General features: G+C 41.6%; 1 protein-coding gene across 1 annotated transcript in view; it reads left to right on the forward strand.

Annotated features, from left to right (window-relative positions):
• Positions 1-26,021, forward strand: part of LOC139606195 (uncharacterized) — a 254,968-nt gene extending 228,947 nt beyond the window's left edge. Inside the window, exon 6 of the transcript XR_011684566.1 lies at positions 25,646-26,021. The gene's annotated coding sequence lies outside the window, so the exon portion shown is untranslated. The remainder of the gene's footprint in view (positions 1-25,645) is intronic.

Below are 26,021 nucleotides of genomic sequence, written 5' to 3' on the forward strand. Positions count from 1 at the left end.
CAACATTCTACACACAATACCCCATAATGACAAAGTGAAAAAAGTTGGCTTGAAATTTTTGCAAATTTATTAAAAATAGAAAAATAAAAATATAACATGTACATAAGTATTCACAGCCTTTGCTCAATACTTTGTTGAAGCACCTTTGGCAGCAATTACAGCCTCAAGTCTTTTTGAGTATGATGCTACAAGCTTGACACACCTATTTCTGGGCAGTTTCTCCCATTCTTCTTTGCAGAACCTCTCAAGCTCCATCATGTTGGATGGGGAGCGTCGGTGCACATCCATTTTCAGATCTCTCCAGAGATGTTCAGTCTGGGCTCTGGCTGGGCCACTCAAGGACATTCAAAGAGTTGTCCCGAAGCAACTCCTTTGTTATCTTGGCTGTGTGCTTAGGGTCATTGTCCTGTTGGAAGATGAACCTTCGCCCCAGTCCGAGGTCCAGAGCGCTCTGGAGCAGGTTATCATCAAGGATGTCTCTGTACATTGCTGCATTCATCTTTCCCTCGACCCTGACTAGTCTCCCAGTTCCTGCTGCCGAAAACCATCCCCACAGCATGATGCTGCCTCCACCATGCTTCACTGTAGGGATGGTATAGGGATGTCATATTTTATTTTTCTATTTTTAATGAATTTGCTAAAGTTTCAAGCAAACTTTTTTCACTTTGTCATTATGGGGTATTGTGTGTAGAATTTAGAGGTAAAAAATGAATTTAATCCATTTTGGATTAAGGCTGCAACATAACAAAATGTGGAAAAAGTGAAGCGCTGTGAATACTTTCCGGATGTACTGTATGTTAACTAATTCAGCTAATATGGTCATATTCATTGAGAGGTGATAACCCTAATAGTTTGACTGTAGATATAGCAATCACTATTTATGTTGTCTGCTCGTGTTGAAGGAATGCAAGTTTATGCAATTGTTGTTGTTATTTGTCAATGTTTCTGTAGCGCAGTTTACTTACTATGGTCTCTGATAGATAAGAGGGATGACAGTAAAAGTCTTGAGCTGCCTGCCAGTGCCGTCTGTGTGTGTGCATGATACATGTATGCGTGCACACAGAAGAGTATACAAGCAGGCATTTCCTGCTGCTCGGTGGTCTCTCAGAAGACTCAGACTGCAGGGCGCGTGGGCAGTTAACAGTTTGCATCTTTGCAAAGAACAAAATTGGTCAGAGTCGATCGCTTACAAAAAAAGGTGGATGTTGAAGTTCAAGCTCCTGTGTTCGAGTTGCTCGAGTCGAGATATCCTGTGGTAAGTTGGAAAGAAGCATTTTTTTTGTGAGTGATTGATGTCAGCCAGTTAAAAAATCTAAATCACAAACAAAAGTGATCTTTTGTAAAAAAAAAAAAACAAAAAAAAGAAAAAAAAACATAAAACCGGTGAGAGTTGGTCAGTTATGAAAGTGAATGCATCAAGTAAGTAAAGTATCTGGTGTTCCAGTTGTTCTAGTTCCTGAGCTGAAATAAGATTAATGCATTCCCTTTGTGAGTGACTGATGCCAGCGAATTAAAATTTACAATTAGACGACAAAATTAAATTAAATTAAAATGAATTAAATTAAGTCAACAGCGCAAATGTATGTGAAAAACAAAGCCAGTTTAATTCCTTAATTTTTTCCTTTTATTTCATTCTCTTGTGGCATTGTAAAATATCTCTGTCACTGGGAAAATAAAAATTACTTCAAATAAGCCCTTGTCGGTCAGTTTCATTCTGAGGGAGAACACAAAAGTCTAGAACAGGAGGTTTTTCTCCTCAGAGGACACTGCTGTGCCCCGAGAGGTTAACTCCAGTGCATCCATGGCAACACCATTGGGTCCTTAGGGCACATATACACACACACACCACATACAGTAGGGTAGAGAACCTACATACAGTAAGGACCCCTCCCTGGGCAAAACAGGTGCTCAGTCCTGGCGAAGGCCTCATAACAATTAGGTTTCTTTTGGTTAGGTGTATAAATCCTGATAGGGTTCCTGAGACGGAGGTACAGGGGCAGATTGGGCGGCTGTGGCTCAGGAGGTAGAGCGGGTCATCCACTTATCAGAAAGTCGGTGGTACGATCCCTGGGTCCTCCGGTCCACATGTCGAAGTGTCCTTGGGAAAGGCACTGAACCCCAAATTGTCTCTGATGGCTGTCCCATCAGCGTATGAGTGTGTTTGAATGTAAGTGCTGTATGACTGTGTGTGAATGGGTGAATGCCGCTCACGTTGTAAAGCACTTTCAGGGGTCAATAAGACTAGTGTAGCGCCCCTTTGCCCTCCTGGCTTTAATAGGGGTGGCTAACCTGACCTCTTTAATTAAAGTGGTATCTCTCCCATAAGTCTGCATATTACTTTGCCTTAGTCCAAATACCAAACTGGCATCAATTGAAAACACCGTTAAATCACCCTCATACTTGACTTAATGGCAATATATCAATAAAATAGGCATTCACCAGGTTTAAAAAATATAGGAACTATTTACTTAGAATCGCATGGAAAAATCAATAGAACATCCAAAAGTTTCATCCAATATCAACAATGGGCCCTTTAAATCACAGCACAGACAAACAAACCTAAAGCCGGCAATTAATAAATGAGTAACTATACAGTCTTACGTTTCACCCGCAGGCGAAATAAAACAGGTACCTGACTCCGTAGTTGATCTCACACACAATCCCAGACCGCAGGTACAGGAGATGAGAGGATAGAAACAGCGTCACCCACACACACTGAAGGAGTTAGATCCACAGCCGACGATGATGACCCAGTCCTCCGCTCGCAACCAGTCTGGCTCCATTGAGTCCTCGTCCCCTCGTCCGGCTCATTGTGTTGCAAAACTTCGCTAATAGAGTTAGCTTGCTGCTAGCATCCTAACGAAGTCCATTCTAAAGCACTAGCTGATGGCGCAGCAATAACAATCATACTTCCCAGATGAGTTGATCACTCGAACTGATTAATACCACCAGCAGGTACAGAAAGAGTCCTGGCCACACACTTTCCCCTTATGATGGCAGAAGTAAATAAAACTGTAAATATTACACTATACGGCTTATAAACACAATTTCCTTAATTGGTGCATACATCCTCCGCATCCGTCGTCTCTGCCTCTATCTCCCAGCATCCTTCTCTTCCCGCCCTTTGATCTGGACTGTCATTGGCTCATAATTAAACCAATCAAAATCATACATATGAATCTCTTACTTTATAGAAATAAAACATCATCACAACATCTCCAGCACTCTTAAAACAGGCAGGTTAACAGGTAGGTAAACAATAAACACATGAGATTCCAAACTTATTGTATCATGTAATATTAAAGTCTTTTAATCTCTTTTTAAATACTATTTGTTCTATTGATGAATTTACCCTTTTTAAACTTATTTATTTCTTTATTCTTATTTATAAACCAAATAACTTGTAACGCCTAAAGTTAAAAGGGCTACACTAGAAAAGCGCCATATAAGCAGTCCATTTACCATTGGTGGGCTCGCAAGGTACTCTCCCATCGGCGGAATAAGGACACGCCTTTGGGAGCCTCTGCAACATCCACACAGGCCAGTGGGTAGAATCACACAAGAGGGCCCCTCTCCCCTTCCCACCTCAGTGCTCATACATTGTGTCGGGTCTGGGACGAGGCCAGTGACCAAGGTTGCCACATAAGGGCCCACGGTAGCAACCGGGTAAGGACAGAGAAACTAGCTGTATCTTTCCCTGAGGGCTACAGGCCCACTAGCATAGTCCAAGCAGTCCGTGAGTGGTACAGGCAGCAGATTAATGAACGTTCCAGGTCCCAGTTTTGACCCTTCTGGGAGCAGCCCGCCTCTCAAAACAAAAGGACAAAACAATAACCTTTCGTTCCTGCCTCTCATTTCATCTTTACAGCATATTGAGAGCAACTTCCTAATTCAAGGCACAACATTGTACAATTTAGAGTGTTTATTGGAGTAATAACTTTAAATGGCTAGCAGGCTGTACTGGAAAGTTACAGGACACCATATGTTTCTTGTGTTATGTGTCGCCTAGTGGAATATAACAGTATTGCAGCTAATTGTACATTATTATTTCGGCTGGTATTTAATATTTTTACCCCTTTAGTTTTTTTTGTTTTATACTTATTTGTATATTCCACTAATATCTTCAGCCCAAAAAATGGGTACATGTCACTCTGCTACTGTTTGACCTACACTGGTTATCCATGGCCTTTTAAATTTAAGTTGCCAATGCTTGCCTTCAGAGTGACTTCTGGGTCTGCACCCATCTACTTGAACTCAGTGATACAGCCTTATGCCCCTTCTTAGTCACTGCGTTCCTCCAGGGAATGTTGTCTGGCATTGCCATCCCTGCACGCAAGCCGATCTCATTCCAGATTGTTCTCATCTGTGGTTTCGCGATGGTGGAACGAGCTATGGAATTCTATCAGAGCAGGGGCGTCCCTCTCTATCTTCAAGAATCTTGCAAAAACTCATCTCTTCTGAGAGCTCCTCCATTCCGAAAATCTTAGCATGTCTAAATAGCATTTACTATGCACTTTTGGTACACCTCCTTATACAGTCCTACAGTACTTAATACTTTTACACCAAGGTTTCCTACTGCACTGAAGCTTTACTGATCTCCAAGTTGCTTTGGGAAAAAGTGTCTGCCAAATGAATAAATGGAAATGTAAATCTTGTTATATATTATTTTATTATTCTAGAAACCACACACACACAAAAAGACAAATGATTTCCTGATCTTCCTAACCCATCACACCTGTACTTCTCCTGTAATCCCAGACTTATGAGGACTGTTTGATTCTTGGTGGTGGTAAAATAAAGACCATTCATTGAGTTCAACTCCTTGCCAGTGTTTTCCCTCTGGTCGAGGAAGAAACAAGTGTAAAGCACAATCCCACCAGCTGCTAGATGCAGTCGTGCTTTACATCTACAGAACTGCTCCTTGTGTGCAATTATGCTCATACATTTCGGATATTGTGTAAAATGTTAAAGGAGAATTTATGTGGGATAAAATGTCTGTATGAGCTCTTGCATCCATATTAGGTTCTCATCAGAACCCTGCATATCCTATTCTTCCATTGTGGCTGTGTGAAGACCAGCTCTGGACTTAAACTTCATTTGTGGCATCAGTTCATTAACTTGAGTTTTTCTGGACTGCTTCATGTTTCCTGGTTTACTCCTGTGTGTCCATGAGAATATGATTACTCATGTTGTGCAAGTGGCAGGAAATTAACAAAGTAAGCCATTCTGGCCCACTGCCAGAATTGGTGATGAGCAGAGTCTGGTTTACTGAAGGCTTAGTTGTGGGTTGTTGGATTGGGCCAGTTGGACCGCACTATGTCTCGGCCCAGACTCAGTCCGCGCTGTGGCTGCACTTCATGGCCAAGACTATGCTGGCTTGACCTGACATCATGTAGTGTGGGCAGGCGGAGTCAACATAGTCTGGCACACGTGATTTGGGCCCAGTGTGGATGATACAGCTGTAATGCACAGTGTGTTCTTTTCCTGATTAAAAGCCTATTTGAAAGCCCAAAGTAAAAAAAACACAGAAACAATAATATTGTGATAACTGTCCAAAACAATGGGCTGCTGAGCTTACGTACACATGCAGTCACAGTATCTTCAGCGCGGCCGTCGGGCTGTTATTTCTGTTCGTCGCAGCTGACTTTAATTTCTGTTTGGTGATTGGACCTTAATGTTCTTTTTACCATTTTATTCAGTTTGGTCCTTGCTGACCTTTTATTATGTTCGACTTTAATTGACTGACTTCAATTTCCGTTTGGTTGTCGGACCTTATATGTCTTTTACCGTTGTATTTAATTAGGCATAGCGACCTTAATTTCTACTTGGTGTATGACCTTCATCTCCATCTGGTCCTCACCTTTTATGATGTTGCACATTCTGATCTTGAATTTGTTCTGGCATTCAACCACATATTTACATTTATCTAGAATTGCTGCCTCCCTACAAGGTTATATCAGACCTATAGCAATGTCTTCTTCACTTCATGATTAATGTGACCTCATTCACACGTCATTTAATATTTTTTCTTGTCATCTATGATGACATCACAATGGGGTCTAATCACCAAAGTCTGTCACATCTCTCACTTTTCCTCTCTTGTTTTGCATATGATTATCTTTATTCCTCCTCCATTCACAATTCTCTCATTTCCTCCCCCTCTTACCCCAGGTGGTTGCACATCCATTGTTACAGTGCATAGAGGAACTGCTTGTAGCTAATTCAACATAACTTTTCATTGTGCTATTGAAGTCTTCAGTTTTGGATTACTGCAGGATATTTGAAAACATGGTCTACCCTCCACCTAACAGGCCCGCAGTTAAGTCAGTCACTCAATTTGGTCTGATTGTGGGCTAAGAGCACGCCTCAACATGTTGGAAATTTTAGAAGATGTTCCTGTTTGTCACTAGGAATGTGTTCTGTCTCCCTCAGTGTGGTTCTGCTTGATAAATCTCAATTACTGTGAAACTGGGTCAGATTTCCTCTCCTAGAGTTTTGGCATACACACGTACACATACCATTAATTACCTGTTTGTATATCAGCGCTCCTGCCTGCTCTGCCTGTCAAAAGAAAAGAACAGCAAAGAAGCAGCATAATCAGCGTTGCCAGATTAGGCATTTTTCTGCCACCTTTTCCTTTAATTTCTTTTAATAAAAATAGATTTGGGAAGTTTCCGCCTCCGGTTATATTCTGCTAACTGTAAGCAAGGGTGAGAACCAGAGGTACTACGTGAGGTGAAAAGGACAAGTATATGCAGGTGTTCTAAAAACACTGCAAAGTGAGATATAGTAATTTAGCTGCTTATCAATAAAATCAACAGTAATGGCTTTGATGCACAGCTCATAGAGGCAATTCAGACAGGCCACTGTAGCGCATCAAGGCCAGTATATTATAATTTGAAGTCCTCGTTAAATGGGGCACCAGTCTCCATTGATCTTTGAATTTGTTTATTCAGTCTAATATCAGAAGCCGGGACTTCTTGATTCAATGAATCTCCAGTCTCTACTTCAAAGATACACACAGGACGACTGAGCTTAAGAGATATAATAACTGCACTAATATTTACAGGGTAAATGCAATGTCTAAATCAGCAGGATGAAAACTGGAGTAAGAACAGTTTTAAGCGATGAACGGCGTAGTGAATTTGGCAACAGTCAGAGAGAATGGCTATTTACAAATAGGACTACACAACTAAATGATATGTTACTACTATGTTTTATGAATTAAATCTGAACATTCTTTTACCTCAACATCAACTCAACAGCAGTGGCGAAGATGTCACAGAGGCCAAAGAAGCAGTGCGCAATATGATCACACAGTTTTATCCACTGGGGGCTGGTGCACGTTTCAGTGCCAATCAGTGGAGTTAATCTATAAAACTCGCACATCCATCTTCCACCATGACCATAAAACATTAAAAGACACAACATATGAACCTAATGGCATTAATAACGACAGAAAGGAACCATACAAACATGGAGTGCATATTAAGCCTACATCATAATCATAATACGATTGGTTAACTGATCAAACAATGTAATGTGTGAAAGTGAAGCTAATAATAAATAAATGTGGGTTACACAGCAGTCCTTTGATGATAACAACAGTAATAATAATAATAAGACATTGTTGATGTCTGTGGTGTCTCTTACTTTGTGTGAAGGATGTTGGCAGTATGGTCATATGAAAAGTATTGTCTTGAACCACCAGCTTTACAATTTCAGAATCTAGTAAGACATATTTGCTTCCATAGGAACTCGACAGGATTGGAATGTGGCTTTTAGCCACAATTGATGATTCTATTATCTAAAGAGGGACAGAGGAAGAGGAGGAAACCTTGTGTGTGATTGTGTGTGTGTGTGTGTGTGTGAGAGAGAGAGAGAGTGAGAGAGAGAGAGAGAGAGAGAGAGAGAGACTCCAGGATTCACACCATAGTGTTAATCTCAGTCATTTTTGTATGACTTTTCTGATATAAGTAACAATCAAATACCAATTCAGAGTATAATTGTTCCACAGTGGAGATTTTGGTTGTTTACTCCAATCTTATGTTCATTTGTTAATTCTCTGGAGATGACCATTTGACCCATGGTCTGGTTGTATATATCTTTGTGACCTGCTGAAAGTTTGTGAAAGAAGGACCCTTTGTTTCTGTTTCCTATCAATTTGATAGTTTAATGGTGGGGAGTGTAAGAAAGTGTCAGTTTTGCATCTTATAACTCTATATGTCCTTACTATGAATTTCTTTCATGGTTTGTAACTGAGGTATCTCTGTTACAATACTTAAGAACTTTTTGTGTGTTGAATTAGGCACTGACATGTCTCATATTTTTAGATTCAGTGTGACTAACATTTCCCAAGGATATTGTCAGATGCTTATATTATGGTTATATTATTGACACTCTTCTACAGAAAGGAAAAAACAAACACAAAAAATCAAATTAAACATGTACAGAACTATTCATTTACCAAATGACAGCATTCCTGACCACCCTAACCTATCCTGAAAATAACTTTCATGTAAATAATACTAATATTATACTGGTGTATAAATAAAGATAATGAAAACTCAAAAGCTGCCAAGGGTTCAAAGGTATAATGTGCTATTTTTCAGTTCTGTAACACATAGTGTGGCTAAGGCTGAAATAATGTATGCTCAAGCACAAAACAAATATGAGCATAAGACGTGGGTGTTGCATTAAAAACAGTATCCAGCATGATCATGGCCTTCAGACCGCAAAGCACTATGGAATTCTGTTTCTCTTCTGTTTGACTCAAGTCATGCTGACATGATTGGTGTTGGATCATATATTGCCAAAGGAAAATTTAAAACATGAGGGTGGGTTGGGGAATGGGGGCATAGCCATAGCAGTTTGTGATGCCCAGCAGGCATCTCAGAAATCCAACTTGATCTACTGGAGATGACACCTGATATTTGTGGTGCAGCCTGGTTGTTCTTCCATCATATTAAGTCCCTACTCTTGGGAGTTATCCTAAAAGAGTGTGGATGCTGTCACTTCAGGGACGACTGTTTAAACATGCTCACAGGATGTGATGTCAGAGGCACAAATGCTCCACAGGAAGAGTTGGAATTGATAGCCGACCCCTGCCTGCCTGTATAAATGACTCTGATTACTCTTGGTGAAAACTCAGACTGAGCTTCTTACATACAGTTGTTTTCTCTCCATTTGTTCACAAGTCATTACATTCTCCTCTCACTGCGTCAACACACCCATTTGATTCTACCCAGCTGATCCTTATTTTGCTGTACAATAGTTTATTTTCCTTTGGAAGTTCAGAACTGGGTGAGAAAAGTACAACAGCATGGTTTATTCACAGGGTGCAAATCAAATACTAATTTGCTGTGTGAATTCAGCCTCAGTGGGATGCTTTTTGCCTCTAAAAACCAAACTAATGCACAGACTTCTGTTGGTGACAGCAGGAGAGGGAGCAGCAGCAAACCCACGTAACAGCTCTCTTTTACAAACTGTTAGATCTTCTCGTTCAGCTGTAACTGTGACAATTGAAAGAGCACCTCTAACAGGAAGCCAGAGCAGTAAATATGGTTGATGCTGGGGTAAAGTCAGTGGTTTCTCACCGTAATAAGATTTGTTCCTGCGGATTTGTGGCTCTTACAATTCCTCCTCTCAGGTTCTCCTCTTGCCTGTTTGATCACCTAACATGAGATTACGTTATGGCTCGGGATTAGCTTCCGAGGGAGCGGTCTGGCATCCTAGGTGTGTCTTTCTGCACCCTAAGAAGCTTATGGAAGAAATATGTGCTGCCTAATAGCCTTATATTTTCCAGCTTTTTTTTTTTTTTTTTGAAGAGAGAATCAGATTTCTCTTCCCTCTCTCTCCCTAAAAAGTTTGTCACATAGACGCTGATTTGTCATAGACTCTGCAAATCCAGTTTTACTGTGTAATATGTCTGAACATGGTGGTAAAGCTTTGGCATTAAGTCTGGCTACACCACAGGAGAGGGGCTTTGCAACAACATGGGCCTGTCAAACGGGTAGTTGGAGTATTCTCATGCAGGCAGAGCAGAGTAAAAAGCAACAGTGCTGAGCTCTGTTGCAGAAGAAAACACTCAAACCGGTCATGCAGATGTAGAGGGTTTTTGTGCATTTAAATACACAGAGGATCCTTCTGCCTTGTCAAAACCTCCATGACCCACAGCAAAGCAACCACTGACAATTGGGTGGGGGGTTGGGTGCAAGGGGGACAAACATTGCTGATGCTAATACTATGACATGTACTGTGTAATTATATCTTCACCACCATCACTAAGATGTGGAGTAAAATGATTCTTACTTGAATAGCTTAGCTTAAAAATCCTGTCTCATTGTATTATATTTTGGCATCTGATAATTGATGACATGACACCTGTGACATCACAGTCTTGCTGCCACCACTGTCATCACTGCTCACTTGAAGCAACATAACGCAACTCATCACAGCCCCAGAACAGAAGTATTGTATATAGACCCCCCCCCCCTTTTTTTTGTCAGTCAACTTCTTTCTTTTTTTTTTCTTTTTTACAGCTGCTCATTTTTTATTTACAATCCACCACTCCTTCCCCAGCGCCTCCCCCTTACTTCCATCCTCCATATCTGCAGCTGACCAGCCAGCCATCGAGCCTGCTTCGTCAGCAGAAACAACAATGGCAGGGTCATTTTGCAGTAGGTCCATGCATTGCTAATCAGCCTCGCATTCAGCGTGGATGGGATTAGGCAGCAGGTACATGGAGCTCTGTATTGTAGCAGCATGAATCAAGGCCCCTGTCTAAAATGCAGCAAATTACAGGTGAAGGACTGTAGTGCCTCGACATCCTCTGAGCCCACAGGCATATTTGCTCGGGAAAAACTGTGAAAGACTACATGTGCACATTGGCGCTCCACACTTGAGGTCAGTGTTTTGCCAATACAAGCTCTGATGGTGGACATTTATGAACCTATGAAATATATTATAGCCACTCTCTCTGCTCTTAAAGGCATGTTCACAGAATGTTAAATAAGTCCATGCACGTGGGCTGTGCACAGCAGGGTTATAACCAGCCAAGGCCAATGGGCTTTTGTTCCTGTTGCTTTCTTTGTGTAGCCTCACCATCGTGACATTTACCCTACACAGAAAAACAAGAAAGAGAACACCCTCCCCACCCTCACTGAGCACCTCCAGCACCTTCAGGTCAGACTTCTGATATTACTGTCTTCCTGCTGGATGTGTAAATTATTTGCTAATGTGTTCTCAAACTAATATGTCAGGACTGTGCCAGAGTTGTGTGTCCACTTGCCTGTTGTGGAAGTCATTGTGGCCTAGCCTATAAATATGAAACGCACTGTTGATTGACATAGTGACTATGTCGTAATGCCTAGAAATACAGACAATGAAAGAAAATTACTGTGGAGCCCAACAGCGTATTTAATTGTTGTCAATCAAAAAAAAAAAAAAACACACAAATGAGAATATGAGAAACTTTTGGATCCATTTTATCAGCCACATTAAGCAGACTTTCAGCTATTTCCAGACTGAACAATTGGATTGATTGCCATGAAATGTGATGCAGATATTCATGGTCCCCAAAGGATGATTTCTACTTTTGGTTATGTTCTAAATTCTTGTTTCATATTCACTTTATCCAGTCCTTGGGTTTATGACAAAATACCTGCTAACCTAATGAAACTCCCATTAGCCTCAGCTGTATTTTGGGGTCTGGGAAATTGTGATGGACATTTTTCACAAATTCCTGACAATTTATAGACCATAAACTGATCATTTATTGAGAAATTATAAATTGTTGCAGAATAAGTCTACACTCCCTATCTCAAAGCCCAAAATCACACACATGACTGTCACACACCCTTTCAAGAACTTGAAAAAAGGACCTCAGTTGTGCTCCCAGTTTAAGTGAACAGTTCACTGATCAACGTGACCAACACACAGTATCATTTTCAGCTTTTCACACCCAGTGTATATAAGTGATCAAGGACCACTCACTTCATGTCTTCCACTGAAAAGCTTTGCTGGTCTATTGTCCTGGTGACCAGTAGGTCGATGTTTTTCTAACCACAGCCTTGTCATTGTTGTGTTAAGGGAGAATAGATCCAAAAAGTAGGTCACTATTTCCTCTATTCTCCATTCTGCACATTGCTCCACCTTGTAAACATCATCCTCCCACGAAAGCAGCAGCCGTCCCTGTGTATGATATGACTAAAGCATCTCAGATCAAGCGAAGGATGACAAAAGGCAGGAAAAAGGAAGATTTTTCATTCCAGCATATCAAGGGAATTGCTTTGTTTATCTGTGTGGGCTTATTACTCCATAGTAGGTAAAGCATAGAAACAACACCAGGCCCAATAAAGAACACTGGAAAGTTGTGCTTTATTCTCAGAGAGCAGCTTCACCCTCTCTGTCTTTGGAAATGTGTAATTAATAGGTGCAGAGTTTGTTTATACATAGGTTTATTTATCTATTTTATCTGCCTTGTGTATTTGTTTTTTTCCCCTCTGAGTTCTCTGGAGGTTTGAATAATTGAAGGGATTTGTATTCTCTTAAAGGCGGTAAAGGAAGGGCCCGGGGGAACAGCTGAGATTGACAATGCACAAGGCCTAAAGTTGATCTCCATCCTCCTTAAACACCCCTTTTACTGTTTAAATATCTCTTATGAGTTTTTAATATGGAGGGAAACAGAAGGGGAGAGAATAAAGTATTGTAACTGACATGTTTTTCATGAGCCTGAATGATAAAAAAGGAATAATAAACATTTGTTTTAAAAATAAATATCCACTTTTTCCTTGAACCCTAAATATAGATAGGACTTTTTTGATGTGTAAACTGTATATTGTCAACTGCCTGCAAGCCACTATCTGTACACAAGGTAAAATGTTGGCAGAGACAATATTATTCAAATGTTGCTTGGAGCCTCGGCAGCCTTTTGAAAGGTTAAACAGCACTTTAAATGTAGGCTGTCCAAATGTTAAAAGCATAAAAACATTGCTTGCTGCAGCGTGCAACATGAAAAGCACAACAACAGATGAGCACACCCACACAAACAGGCTTTGAGGCGAGAGATGGGAGTTAACGCAGTGATGGTCACCATGTGTTACAGCCTCTGACAAAGGTAATCACATTACACTTCATGTTAATAAGACAGATGGTCATTTGGTGGAGAAATCAGACACGTCTGGAGAACATAATTTTATACAAGTTTAAACAACAGCTGCTTAAAGAGAGGTATTTTGTAAAATTAAGCTTTGGGGGAGTATCACTTTTAAATGGAGCGCTGGCAGCAAGTACGAACTGAGGTCCTGTCAGCTATCGTGAATACTGTGCAGAAACAATGAAGAAGCTTACCAGATCAATCAACATATCACCTGCGGGGACAATTTCAGAATGATTTCCATCTATGTTGAAATGAACTGCCTGGGCTAAGAGCAGCTGTTAGCTGGTCCAAACTGAGAACTGAAGTTGATGATGCTTCAAATCAATCAAGCATCAAAGCTACTCAACTTTGAAAAATCCTATAAAAACCCAAAAATCTAATCTCAGAGAAATATTTTCTCATTTGTATGTGTTTACTTGTAATTTTGTCTGTCTTTCTTTTGCTTTCTTTCTCTGTTTTTTTCTATATGTAATTAATTTTTAATTGACCACGAAGGACAACACGTATGAGAGAACTGAGAATGCTCATTTCGTGTTGCACTAACACAAAGTTTGGAAATTCAAATTCAATTTTGGAGGTAATTATTATACACACACAAAATTCAAACATAATGGAATGACACACACACACACACAAACATGCTTGAGCAAAAATGAACCAAACATGTTTATGTACCTGCAGTGCATTTTAGTGAACAACATGGTTTCAGTCAACCTGATTTTGTGAGAGGAGAAGTAAACAGACCCCACAGATTTTGTTGACTAACTCTGCCGCTGATGATGGTGTGTATTTCTGTGTGTGTTTACTCACGGGCCCTTGTCTACATTGATACAGTGTTTTTGCTGCTTTCATCTCAGACCATCATAGTAAACAGGACAAATTAGACCTTCACATTTCAGAGACATTTCCGCTGCGTTTAATTTGCTTCACAGTGTTAGGTTTTTTAATGGCACTGCTCCTGACACCCATTATGGAATCTCTAAATGTATTAACGGCTGTATTAAGACCTTGAGCCCCCTAGTTGCTACAGAACAGTGGTACAGTTCTGTCAGAGGTTCAGCAGCACCTGCAATTCTTCTGAGGCACTTGAGATACAGTAAAATGCCAAGGTGTAGGGATTCATAAAGTCTCATGTTTATTGGAACTATATATTTATGTAAGTTTGGATTGTATGTAGTCATGTGCATCCAAAACAGGATATCTTGAAAAAAACAAGCCAGATTGCCATAAAATTTGATATGGTATAAGTTTGCTTCTTGACCTATGAATCCCAGTTCACATGTCTTTTTTACAATTTTTTTCCATGTTTCAGTCAGGTTTGGTTTTGTGCTTACTGACAGCTGTTTTCCTGGTTGGAGAAAAAATTGATCAATCAGAGTTTAGTAGCTGGCATTAAGAATAAGGGCCTCACCTCCTTCATTAAAGCCAGGACGGCATTGGGTGACATCATGAAATCATGGCATCATGGGATCATGGGAGTTGTTTTCACCACCATTGCAGTAAACTCCTGCCAGTTTGGTTTCCTTCAATGTCAGTCATTCAGGAGGTTTTAACCTGGAGCTGAATCACCTACAGAGGTCTCCTCCTCTCCAAAACAAACAGACCTGGTGACTATAACCATTAAAAGCACTGAAAGCAGTTTCACATTTAAAGTCAGTGTTTCACCAACGCTGCACGGCGGACACAAGACGTCAGGGAAGGGTTTGGAGCTTAGACTGCTAATCTAACTAACTGCTAATTTAAGAACAAGACGTTTGAGAGGTTTTTTCTTGCAGCCAAATTATCCTCAGAAGTGTCCTCCTCGCCATAACAAACGTACCAGGGGATTAAAACTGGTAGAAACACCATATAAAGTGGTGTCACTTTAATAATCAGTGATTCACCAATGCTTTTCAGCAGACACAGGGCATCTTCAGACGGCTGGAAATCCGCAGAACTGGATTGGAGATGGCACCTTGTGAGGGAGCCCACTAGAGGCCTCTCCAGCAGAGTCAGCTGAGAGCATGTCCATCTGAGACTGCCACTGCAAGCCGCCTGACTCCCTACTGGCCTCCTGCATGGGGTTAAATTAATTAATAATACAGCTCCTCCAGGCTTTCCAAATGTCACTGGACCAAATGTGTCAAATAAAAAAAAACTGATTTTGAGGGATTTTGATGACCTCTTCTCTAGCACAGATATATGGCAAACATAAAACTCTAACGGCCACATTTTCTGAACAATTTAGCTGATGCTTTTAGAGAGAACAAAGCAACAGTAGCGTTTCAATGTTTTGCAGAAGCAACAAACCAATAAAACATTCAAGTACTTCACAAACCACAGATATTTGACCTGATCTACACTGTACATGTATTACATGAAAATGAGGCTCTATCAGAGGCCAGGAGAGAGACAGAGAGAGAAATAAAGAAGTAATTTTCAAGGTACCAAATCATTAGCAGCAGGCTGTTCTTCGTCTTGCTGTTTGAATTCAATTACAAACTAGGTCAATTGCACATCCCAAATAATTAGACCTGCACATTAATAGATTATTTAATATTTCTGCCTAATTGAATCAAGAGCATTTAGGCATGCGAGACAGAGTTGATAGATCTGAAGAGGAAATTGTCAACTTTAATTTACACTATGAAGGCTGACAAAGTGTACTAAATGGGAATCTATTCAGTGTTGGATTGGACTGGAACTTCTCATATTTTAATCTATGATTTTCTAATGACCTTTTTCTAGTAATATATGGTCCACTTTGTTATATCATATTTACACCATAAGATATTTTGTTCATTTTTTAATTTTATTATTGTTATTTTCATTACCGGTGGGTTTTACAGTGATGGTTAGTTTTTTTTTGAAGGACGAACTGGTGGTGGTGGTATGTAAGGCTGGAATAGAGATGATGTGCAATCATATCATTATGTCCAATATGAGTACACTTAAGAGTTGAGTCTGCACAAACGTGTTTATATTATGGATGAAGATAACATTCTGATTCAAAGCTTTTTTTCAATTGCTAACACACTATAAATAGATATAAAACAAAATTCTTAGGTCTTAAGTCTATTTGCACAGAAGTGATACTTATTAACACAGTAAAGACAGTAAAGACAGTATATCTATATCTATCTATCTATCTATCTATATATATATATATATAAATAGATAAATAGATAGATAGACAGATAGATAGATAGATAGATAGATAGATAGATAGATAGATAAATTGTGCAGGAGAGGAAGGAAGCCCAAAGGGCTTACATGGTGCAGGTATCATCGGATAATCTGCAATTCTTTGGTAAAGTGATAAAACCAAATTCAAAAAACGGTCCAATTTCTGGTTTTTGCAAATTCATTTTTCTTTTTTTTTTGGAAAAAACTGTAAAACAGTGGTCAGACAGGAAGAGGAAGTGAAGTGTAAAAGCCAAGAGGATATGAAAGTGTTATTTTAAAGAAAATGAATGAATAAAGAAAGGCTATGTGATTAAAAATATTTTATTGTTTTGTTCTTTTAATTTAGACATGAAAAGTATTTTATCCAAAAACTGCAGGACACATTATTTAGTTGGGTGGCGTGAGTTAATAAGAAGGATATGGAAAAAGCCTGTATAGTCCTTTCCAAAGACCGTCATCTAAAGTGAGCAGCAGAGGTCGCCCCCGAACAGACCATTGTTCCACTGCTTCAGGAGAACAGGGTTCAGACCATAGACTGTATGTATGTATGCATACTGTATATTATATTAATATGTATTAAAATCCATCATTAGACATGATCTTTATGAACAAAAGCAGAGCCATAATCACAGGGCGTGGCTTACCATATATCATGATCTACATATCAATATACAATACAATACAATATATAATACAATATATATAGATACAAAATAGAAGAAAAAGTTACACTCCAGTTTGAATTTGACAGTGAACTTAAAAATAAGGCCACTAGATCCAGCTTCACCAGCTGAGGGCCCAGCCCTGAGGATGGAACAGCGAAGAGGTGCCACTGGGGACGCAGCAAGCAGGGCAGTGGTGGTGAGTGTTCGTCTCTTTACCTCTGTAGTGAACTCCCTGCCTCTTCTACCCAGGCCCACCGGTCTCCAGAAGCCAGGAGATGCAGTAGATAGGTACTAAGTGGCCAGAAGGACTTTGGCCTCAGCAGTTGCACAGGCAAAATCTCAGGGTGTGGCAGAAGTTCGTGAGGCTATGGAGGAGGACTTTCATTCCTCAAGGAGATTCTGGCAAACCGTCTGATGGCTCAGGAAGGGGAGGCAGGGCTTGGCTCAGGCTGTGTTCGGCTGTGGAGGAGAACTGCTGACCCAGCCTGGCAATGCCGTTGGGTGGTGGAAGGAATACTTTGAGGAGCTCCTGAATCCGACTGACACATCAGCGGAGGAGGCAGAGTCGGAAGACTTGAGGGAAGTCTCACCCATAACCCTGGCAGAGGTCGCTGAGGCAGTTAAGAAGCTCCTCGGTGGCAAGGCACCACGTGTGGATGAGATATGCTCTGAGATGCTAAAGGCTTTGGACATCGTTGGCTTGTCATGGCTGACACGGTTCTTCAGTGTTGCATGCAGGTTGGGTACAGTACCTGTGGAGTGGCAGACTGGGGTGGTGGTTCCCATTTTCAAAAAGGGGGACTGGAGGGGGACTGCTCCAATTATTAGGTATTACACTGCTCAACCTCCCTGGGAAAGTCTACACCAGGATGCTGGAAAGGAGGCTCCAACCAATTGTCGAACCTCATATCAAGGAGGAGCAATGTGGGTCCCGTCCTGGCCATGGAACAGTGGACCAGCTCTTTACCCTTGCGGGAGTTCTGGGGGGGCCATGGGAGTTTGACCAGTCAATCCATTTGTGCTTTATGGACTTGGAGAAGGCTTATGACCATGTCCCTCGGGGGCTCTGTGGGGGATTCTGCGGGGGTATGGGGTACCGGGCCCATTCCTACAGGCCATTCGGTCCCTGTACAACCAAAGTGAGAGATGTGTCTGCATCCTCGGCACAAAGTCAAACACATTTTTGGTGAGTGTTGGGCTCTGCCAAGATTGCTCCTTGTCCTCAATCCTGTTTGCTTTGGGAACCTCAGAATTGCATCTTTGCTTTTTGCAGATGATGTGGTTCTGTTGGCTTCTTCAGAACATGACCTCCAGTGCTCACTGGGAAGGTTTGCAGCCGAGTGTGAAGGGGCCCGGGATGAAAATCAGCACCTCCATGTCTGAGGCCATGTTTCTCAGATAAATAAGCAACTTATACAGTATATCATTTACTGTTGAGGGTATCTTTTAATGCAGGGAATTCGCTGAGGGATTCTCCCACAAAGGAAAAAGAAACTGTTCTTTGTATAAATGCACAAGCACCTGTGCTTCATATGGCTGAACAATTACCACATTACTTCAGTAACACCAGTCATCTAGCGCAGAGTTGAGCCCATCACTGTCATTCCTTCTTTTTCTCCAATCTCATTCAAGTAACAACTGATGTCCTTTCACAAGTGAACACAACTAATGGCAAAAAATACCAAAATTTGACCCCAAAACATTTACTGACCTAAAGTTTAATAATTTAAATTGTTAATTCTGCCTTCTTCTACTGTCACACAGTGTCCCAGTTTCTCAATATTCTTTCAGCATTGTTGTCCCTCCTGATAAAGCAGGATCTGCTTTATCAACTTAACAGACTGTTACAACACTGAGTGTCAAATGTTGCAATGTGTACTTCTACCAAGGCCAAACAGTCTGGCCTGGTCCCAGAGGTATATTTAACAATTTTAATTAAAATCTAGAGCAACACACTAATTACACACATCATCATGATCACCAGGATGTTAATGATAATAAAGCCAAATAATTTGAAAGGAAAAATTTAGATTTTTGTGAACACGTCAAGCTTTTGACATGTTTTATGTTTTATTCCCCTAACGGTTAAACTGCAAAATGGCAATTTACCAAAAAAAAACAAAAAACTCAATAAAGGTGCCAACAATGAAAATGTAGATATGATATAAATAAAACATTTGATGATAAACTAACATCTCTGGCATCTCTCAACTCTGAAATGCCTCTTCATCACCTCTCATTTGCTTAGTTGAGCTTGATGTTTCACTGTCGCTGCTACTAATGGACACAGAGACATGCCCGAATCTGAGAACAAAAGCTATAATAAACAATTTGCCTCATTTGCAGCATAATACTTAATACTTCATATGCTAAGTGTAGCAGGATGATGAGCACTGTGGCTCTGTGTTATCAATTTAAGATGGCCTCTAATTGCATGTCTCCCTCTGGCCAATGGCAGTAGGGAGAGGGGGATATAAAAGCCGGTAGGTGTCACCGGATTTCTCTCTCTTGCTTGCGGAGGCCGAGGGCACGTCACTTCCTATTGCCTCATCCCTGTCCCGCTTCTGCTGGTGTTTGCAGGTAGGCTAGTGGTGGCTGCACTGCCAGCTTGCATGTTTAGTTTAACAGTAAATAAGACTATTGTTTTTTTGTTGTAGGGCCAGATTGGGTTCTGCTGGTCTGGTGAGCTGCGCACAATTACTGCCAGTGGGTCCTCTGGTTCATGCACTGAGCTGTTGCTGCGCTGTGCATGTGGCAAACTGTGTGTGTTTGCCGGTCGGCGCCGCAGAAACAGCGTGGCCTTGGTTCCTTCCTCTTTCCTGCGTGTGTGGATGAAGGCAGCTGGATTGGTAACCGCTTTACTGGGTGGAAGACTGTATCGGCCACATTTAACTGCCCACTCGACCACTGCTGCTTTGCCTACATGGAATTGCTTTGCCTATGGGGAATTGCTTTGCCTGTAGAGAAATACTCTCATTTTAGAGGATTGCCCTCTCTAGGGAATTACTGTACTTTTGGGGACCGATTTGCTTCTGCCGCACAGCTTGGCCTGTTGGAGCCGAGCACTGTCGCCCTGGCTCAGATTGCCTTGCCTCACGGAGGATTGTCGGCACCCGCGGCATTGTTCGCATTGGCCTGTCGGCATTTTTAGTCCTGTGTTTTATTGTGTGTGTGGATGATAGATGTTTATTGGGGAGGGGGAATTTATATGTTTTATATGCTTTGACCCAGAGACAGTTGCCTGCTAATGCTGTCTTGAAGTGATGTTGAAATTAACCAGCAAAACAGCCCAGTTACACTACACATACTGCCCTGTTCAGAAGATATATTGTAGTATGACGATGTGATTATAAATGTAAACATAAAAACTCAAAACAAGGTGTTTTAATTAAGCATATGAGGTGTTATGTGGATTAATGGGACATTAATATGTCTTGCAGTTTCATGTTGATATCCTGATGTTAGGGAGCCCATAATATGGAGTGATGTCATAGATTTACAAACAAGCAGACTAATGTAATTTAGTGAAAAAAAAAATGCTTAATATATTCTCTAAGCCCCTTCTCCATGCTTTCAGAATTGAGGGAATACATTAAGCAGCCCAGTGTGAAACTCAAATGCAATATCGACTCCTGTCTGCAATTTGTCAAATCTGTAAAATATATGGCAGTGTGGAAATATCCAGCACCACCATTAACGGGGGCTTTCATAAAACATATTCTCTGGTAATAGTGTTCTGCAGACAGCCTTATGTATTACTGAACAGTTCTCATTTTCATTCAAACAACCTGTAAGTCGTTTACGCACATACACACAAACACACTCACAGACATACAAAAGGCCCTTACAACATTTGCAAGGGAATAAGTCACCCTGTCCTTTGCAATTTTCTATAGCTAGCCATGACATTTATTAAAGCATAGCATTGCAGGTAAATGTGTACTTGCCAAGCAATTTTACTGAGCCTTTTTAAGTTGGCATTGAGCTAACCAACCCCCATAAACAGACACCAACACATGCATACACACACACTCACACACGCACACTAATCCTGGGCTGAGGTCATTCAGAGGTCATAGCTAGCTGTAATAACACGCTTGATGTGTTTGGTTGATTACATTATTACCTTCCTGTGTTTCAAAGACAGGCCAATCATGTTTCCTTTGTCTCACTTTTAATGTCACTCTTAACTGTTCTCTCTCTCAATCTGTCAACTAATAAAGTGTCAAAGTGTCATTTTAGAGACGTGTCCACCTACTTTTACATTCAGTGAATCTGGTCTTACACAGCATCCTGTTGTCTCTGTCATCATAGTGACAAGGAAAAAAAATCAAAATATCATCAAGTTCAACAGTTTTTACAGGTGGAGCCATCAAAAAGAGCAGGAGACTCTATAACTTTGTGAATGCTGTCAGGAAGAGAATAAGTTTGATGACAATTTTCTTACTGTCATCATATCCCATGAAAGAAATGAAACCACAGATGAATATATCCAGCTAAGACGTACTATATGTGTGTCCTAACTCTGGTATACAGTTTCTTATTCCTCTTTGCCACAGAGCTCCATTGTTGTCCAAAAAATACAAAAAAACACCAAACTAACACCACTGTTCATTACCACTGTGGTTTGCATTTGACTCAGTCCCACACACACCAAAAACTCACCAAGCCTTAATCTCCTGCTGAAAATAGTTCCCAAAACATGCAGTGTTTCCTCCTGTTGAGTTATTTTAGTAAGTTACTGGCATTCTTTTAAAAAAAAAAAATAATTATAATATATTTGTGAGGTGTTTTAAAAGATTTATCAACAGCAGGAACTAATGGGCTTGGGGCATAGAGCCACAGACTGTTTAAGGAAGTCAGATAGAAGATTTGGGAGGTGGACACATCGGTTGTTTGTGCCCTTCAGTGAGATTTGCTGACAAGTTTCTGCAACCTTGAAACTATAGTCTGTGTGTGTGACACAGCCTTTTAAAAATGCTTTAGACAGTAGAATAAATGTAGAATTTATTTTTAACCTTTTGGTTAGATGACTGACCCTCTGACTCAAGATACCTCATTGGTTCCCCACATCAAACCTACAGAATGATGCAGAAATAACTTTATTTAAAATGTAAGCAAAACAGTCCAATTACAAATGAATGCATTTTCCTGAAGGCACATTTTATTACAGTTTTTTACAATTGCTTGAGCACAACTTTACAGACGGAGCTCAATTTCTCAAAACACTTAACACAGTTCACAAAACCCGACATCCAAATTACAAAACACCTGATATACCACAAAATTAAGCACCGCAATCAAAACTAAATAAACACTTCTCAAAATCAAACTGAACCAAATGGCACACACTTCATTCATATTACCATATTTTTGTCCAACCAACTACACAATGTTGTGCACAATCAAAAGCACTTTCATCTTTGTTGGGCTTGTCATCATGGTTCTGAATACGGAGAATTCCACTGAGAGAAACTGTTCAATTCTACAGAATATGTGCAGAAGCACAAATACTGTTGAAACAAAACCTTTTAGTTTTATCCAAGACCAATTCAACCAATCAACAAATCAACAAATCAACCATCAATTAATCAATCAATCAATAAAATGCACAGCACATTCTTTCAGAATTTCTATTTGCAATAATGATAAAGACATGGGGAATGTAGTGCAAAAAATCTAGACAATGTAAAAAATATATAAATATAATCTGTATAGATATTTACACTGTGCATGTAACGGGAATGAGCAGTAGTTCTAATAGGGGGGCGGGGGGGGATCAGGGGGATCGGGGGGATCAGTGACAGTGGGGCTCTCTAGCCTTGTTGATAAGGCTGATAGCAGACGGGAAGAAGCTGTTTTTGTGGCGAGAGGTTTTGGTCCTGAAGGACCGCAGCCTCCTGCCAGAGGGGAGTGACTCAAAGAGTTTGTGTCCAGGGTGGGAGGAGTCAGCTACAATCTTCCCTGCACGCCTGAGAGTCCTTGAGGCGTACAGGTCCTGGTAGATTGCAGCCAATCACCTTCTCAGCAGAGTGGATGATACGCTGCAGTCTGTTATTGTCCCTCTCCGTGGCAGCAGCGTACCAGATGGTGATGGAGGAGGTGAGGATGGACTCAATGATGGAGGTGTAGAAGTTCACCATCATAGTCCTTGGCAGGTTGAACTTCTTCAACTGCCTCAGGAAATACATCCTCTGCTGAGCTTTTTTGATGAGGGAGCTGATGTTCAGCTCCCATTTGAGATCCTGTGTGATGGTGGTTCCCAAGAAGCGGAAATGCTCCACGGTGGCATCGCACAGGGTGATGGGGGTGGGTGGGGCTGGGTTTTTCCTGAAGTCCACTATCATCTCCACTGTCTTCAGAGCGTTAAGCTCTAGGTTGTTCTGCCTGCACCAGGTCACCAGACGCTCAGTCTCCCACCTGTAGGCAGACTCCAGGAGGGGTCCAGGAGTGGGTCAGTGATGGATTTGAGGTGGGACAGGACAAGACGCTCAAGTGATTTCATGACCACAGAGGTCAGGGCAATGGGTCTGTAGTCATTTAGTCATTTAGGGCCTTGGTTTTTTGGGGACAGGGATGATGGTGGAGGATTTCAAGCAGGCTGGCACGTGGCAGGTCTCCAGTGAGGTGTTGAAGATGTCCGTGAACACCGGAGACAGCTGATCAGCACAGTGCTTCAGGGATGATGGAGAGACAGAGTCAGGACCGGCTGCTTTGCGGGGGTTCTTCTTCTTAAAAAGCCTGTTGACATCTCTCTCCAGGATAGAGAGAGACGTTCCTTTGATAGGGGAGGAGGAGGGGGGTTCTGATGTGGCTAGTTGTGGAGGTGCCATGGCCCCTGCTGAAGAGGGGGAGGAAAAGCTGGTGGTCTGGAGGTGGTGGCTGGACTCGCGGGGGTTGGTGTCAGGCCTGTCCCATTGTCTTTCAAAGTGGCAGTAGAACTCATTCAGATCGTTGGCCAGGCAGAAGTCGTTAATGGAATGGGGGGGGGGGTTTAGGTTTGTAGTGAGTGATCTGTCTGAGCCCTTTCCAGACAGAAGCAGAGTCGTTGGCTGAGAACTGGAGCTGAAGTTTCTCAGAGTACAGTCGTTTAGCTTCTCTCACCGCCTTGCTAAAGCTGTACTTGGACTCTTTAAACCTGTCCCTGTCCCCACTCCTGAAAGCTTCCTCCTTTTGCCTCCTGAGCTGACTGAGCTTAGCTGTGAACCAGGGTTTGTCATTGTTATAACTCACCCTGGTGCGTGATGGGATACAGCAGTCCTCACAGAAGCTGATGTATGACGTCACAGCCTCTGTGAACTCATCCAGACTGTTGGAAGCAGTCCTGAACACTTCCCAGTCAGTGCAGTCCAAACATGCCGCAGATCCTCTATGGCTTCACTGCTCCACTGCTTCGATGTCCTCACAACAGGTTTACACAGTTTTAGTTTCTGCCTGTATGTGGGAATCAGGTGGACCATGACATGGTCAGAGTGGCCCAGTGCAGGCCAGGGGACGGCATGATAAGCACCACTGATTGTGGTGTAACAGTGGTCCAGAGTGTTCCCCTCTCTGGTCGGGCAATTAACAAACTGTCTGTATTTGGGCAGTTTGTGGTTGAGGTTAACTTTGTTATAGTCACCAAGGACAATAACTAAGGAGTCCGGGTTGGTCCGCTCCACACACAGTATCTGGTCAGCGAGTGCCCGCTGTGCCTCCTGCACGTTGGCCTGTGGTGGGATGTAAACACCGACCAGAATGAATGAAGCGAACTCACAGGGGGAATAGAAAATAAACCAGTATAAACCAGTTACAGTGGACTCTGAAGCTGCTGAACTGGACAGTACATCTGAGCCAGCTGTGGGGAGGAGATGGTGATTTTTTTCTCTAACAGAGACAATTTAATTTGTAAAGAAGCTCATAAAGTCATTACAACTGAGGGCTAAAGGAATAGATGGATCAACAGAGCTGTAGCTGTCTGTCAGCCTGGCTACAGTGCTGAACAGAAACCTGGGATTATTCTTGTTTTCTTCTATCAGTGATGAATAATAGGATGTTCTGGCTTTACGGAGACTTTTTTTATACGCCAGTAGGCTGTCTTTCCAAGCCTTTAGAGATTCTTCCAGGTTTTCAGTTGGTTTTAATCATGTCACCCTCACCTCTCACCTTTCTGGCTTTGCTCAGTATGTTGACTGTCCCACATGAGAAAATAAGACACTTGATCTGTTGTATGCAAACGTGAAGTAGGCTTACACTGCTTCAGCACTACCACCACTTAGCAGATCAGATCATAATCTAGTTTTTCTTCAATCTTCCTACAAACCCTGTTTACTGAGGCGGGCTGCAACCACCTGTTCATTCAGGAACTGGACCTAGAGGCCAGCGAGTCTCTAACGGACTGTTTTTCATGCACAGATTGGAATGTACTGTTGGAGTCACAGGAAAATGAAAACGGCAAGGACACTGACCTTGGGAGAATTGTTGATTGCACCATGGATTACATTCATTTATGTATGTAAAGCTTTACAACAAGGACTGTATGCTGCTTTCCAAACAACAAACCCTGCATCACCAGTAACATCAAGACCCTCCTCAACCAGAAAAAAGGAGGCCTTCAGGGTTGGAGACAGGGAGAAGAGAACGTGTGCAATATGAGCTGAAGAGGAGGTTAAAGCAGGTGAAGGAGGACTACAAAAGGAAAGTAGAGAGGAAGCTCCAACAAAACATCACTAGAGAGATGTGGAAGGGGATGAGGACCTGACTGGCTATAAAGACAAGAACAGCCAGGCAACATCAGGTGATGTGGACAGGGCCAATGAGTTGAACCTGTTCTACAACAGGTGTGACACAGCCTCACCTGTTCTCTCTCCCACTACATCAGCTGCAGCTTCTCCTACAACATCTCCTTCACACTGTTGCAACCCTGTCACTGCAGCTGCAACTTCCTCCACACTGGGGTCAAGTCTCCTGTCCTTTAAAGTGGATGAAGTGAGGGTGGAGCTCAAGAGGCTATGTCCTGGAAAGACAACCGGCCTGGATGGTGGGTGCCTGAG

This window comes from Trachinotus anak, unplaced genomic scaffold, assembly GCF_046630095.1.
Source record: "Trachinotus anak isolate AG129_WGS33_773 ecotype Australia unplaced genomic scaffold, CSIRO_AGI_Tana_v1 ptg000021l, whole genome shotgun sequence".
Taxonomy (NCBI): domain Eukaryota; kingdom Metazoa; phylum Chordata; class Actinopteri; order Carangiformes; family Carangidae; genus Trachinotus; species Trachinotus anak.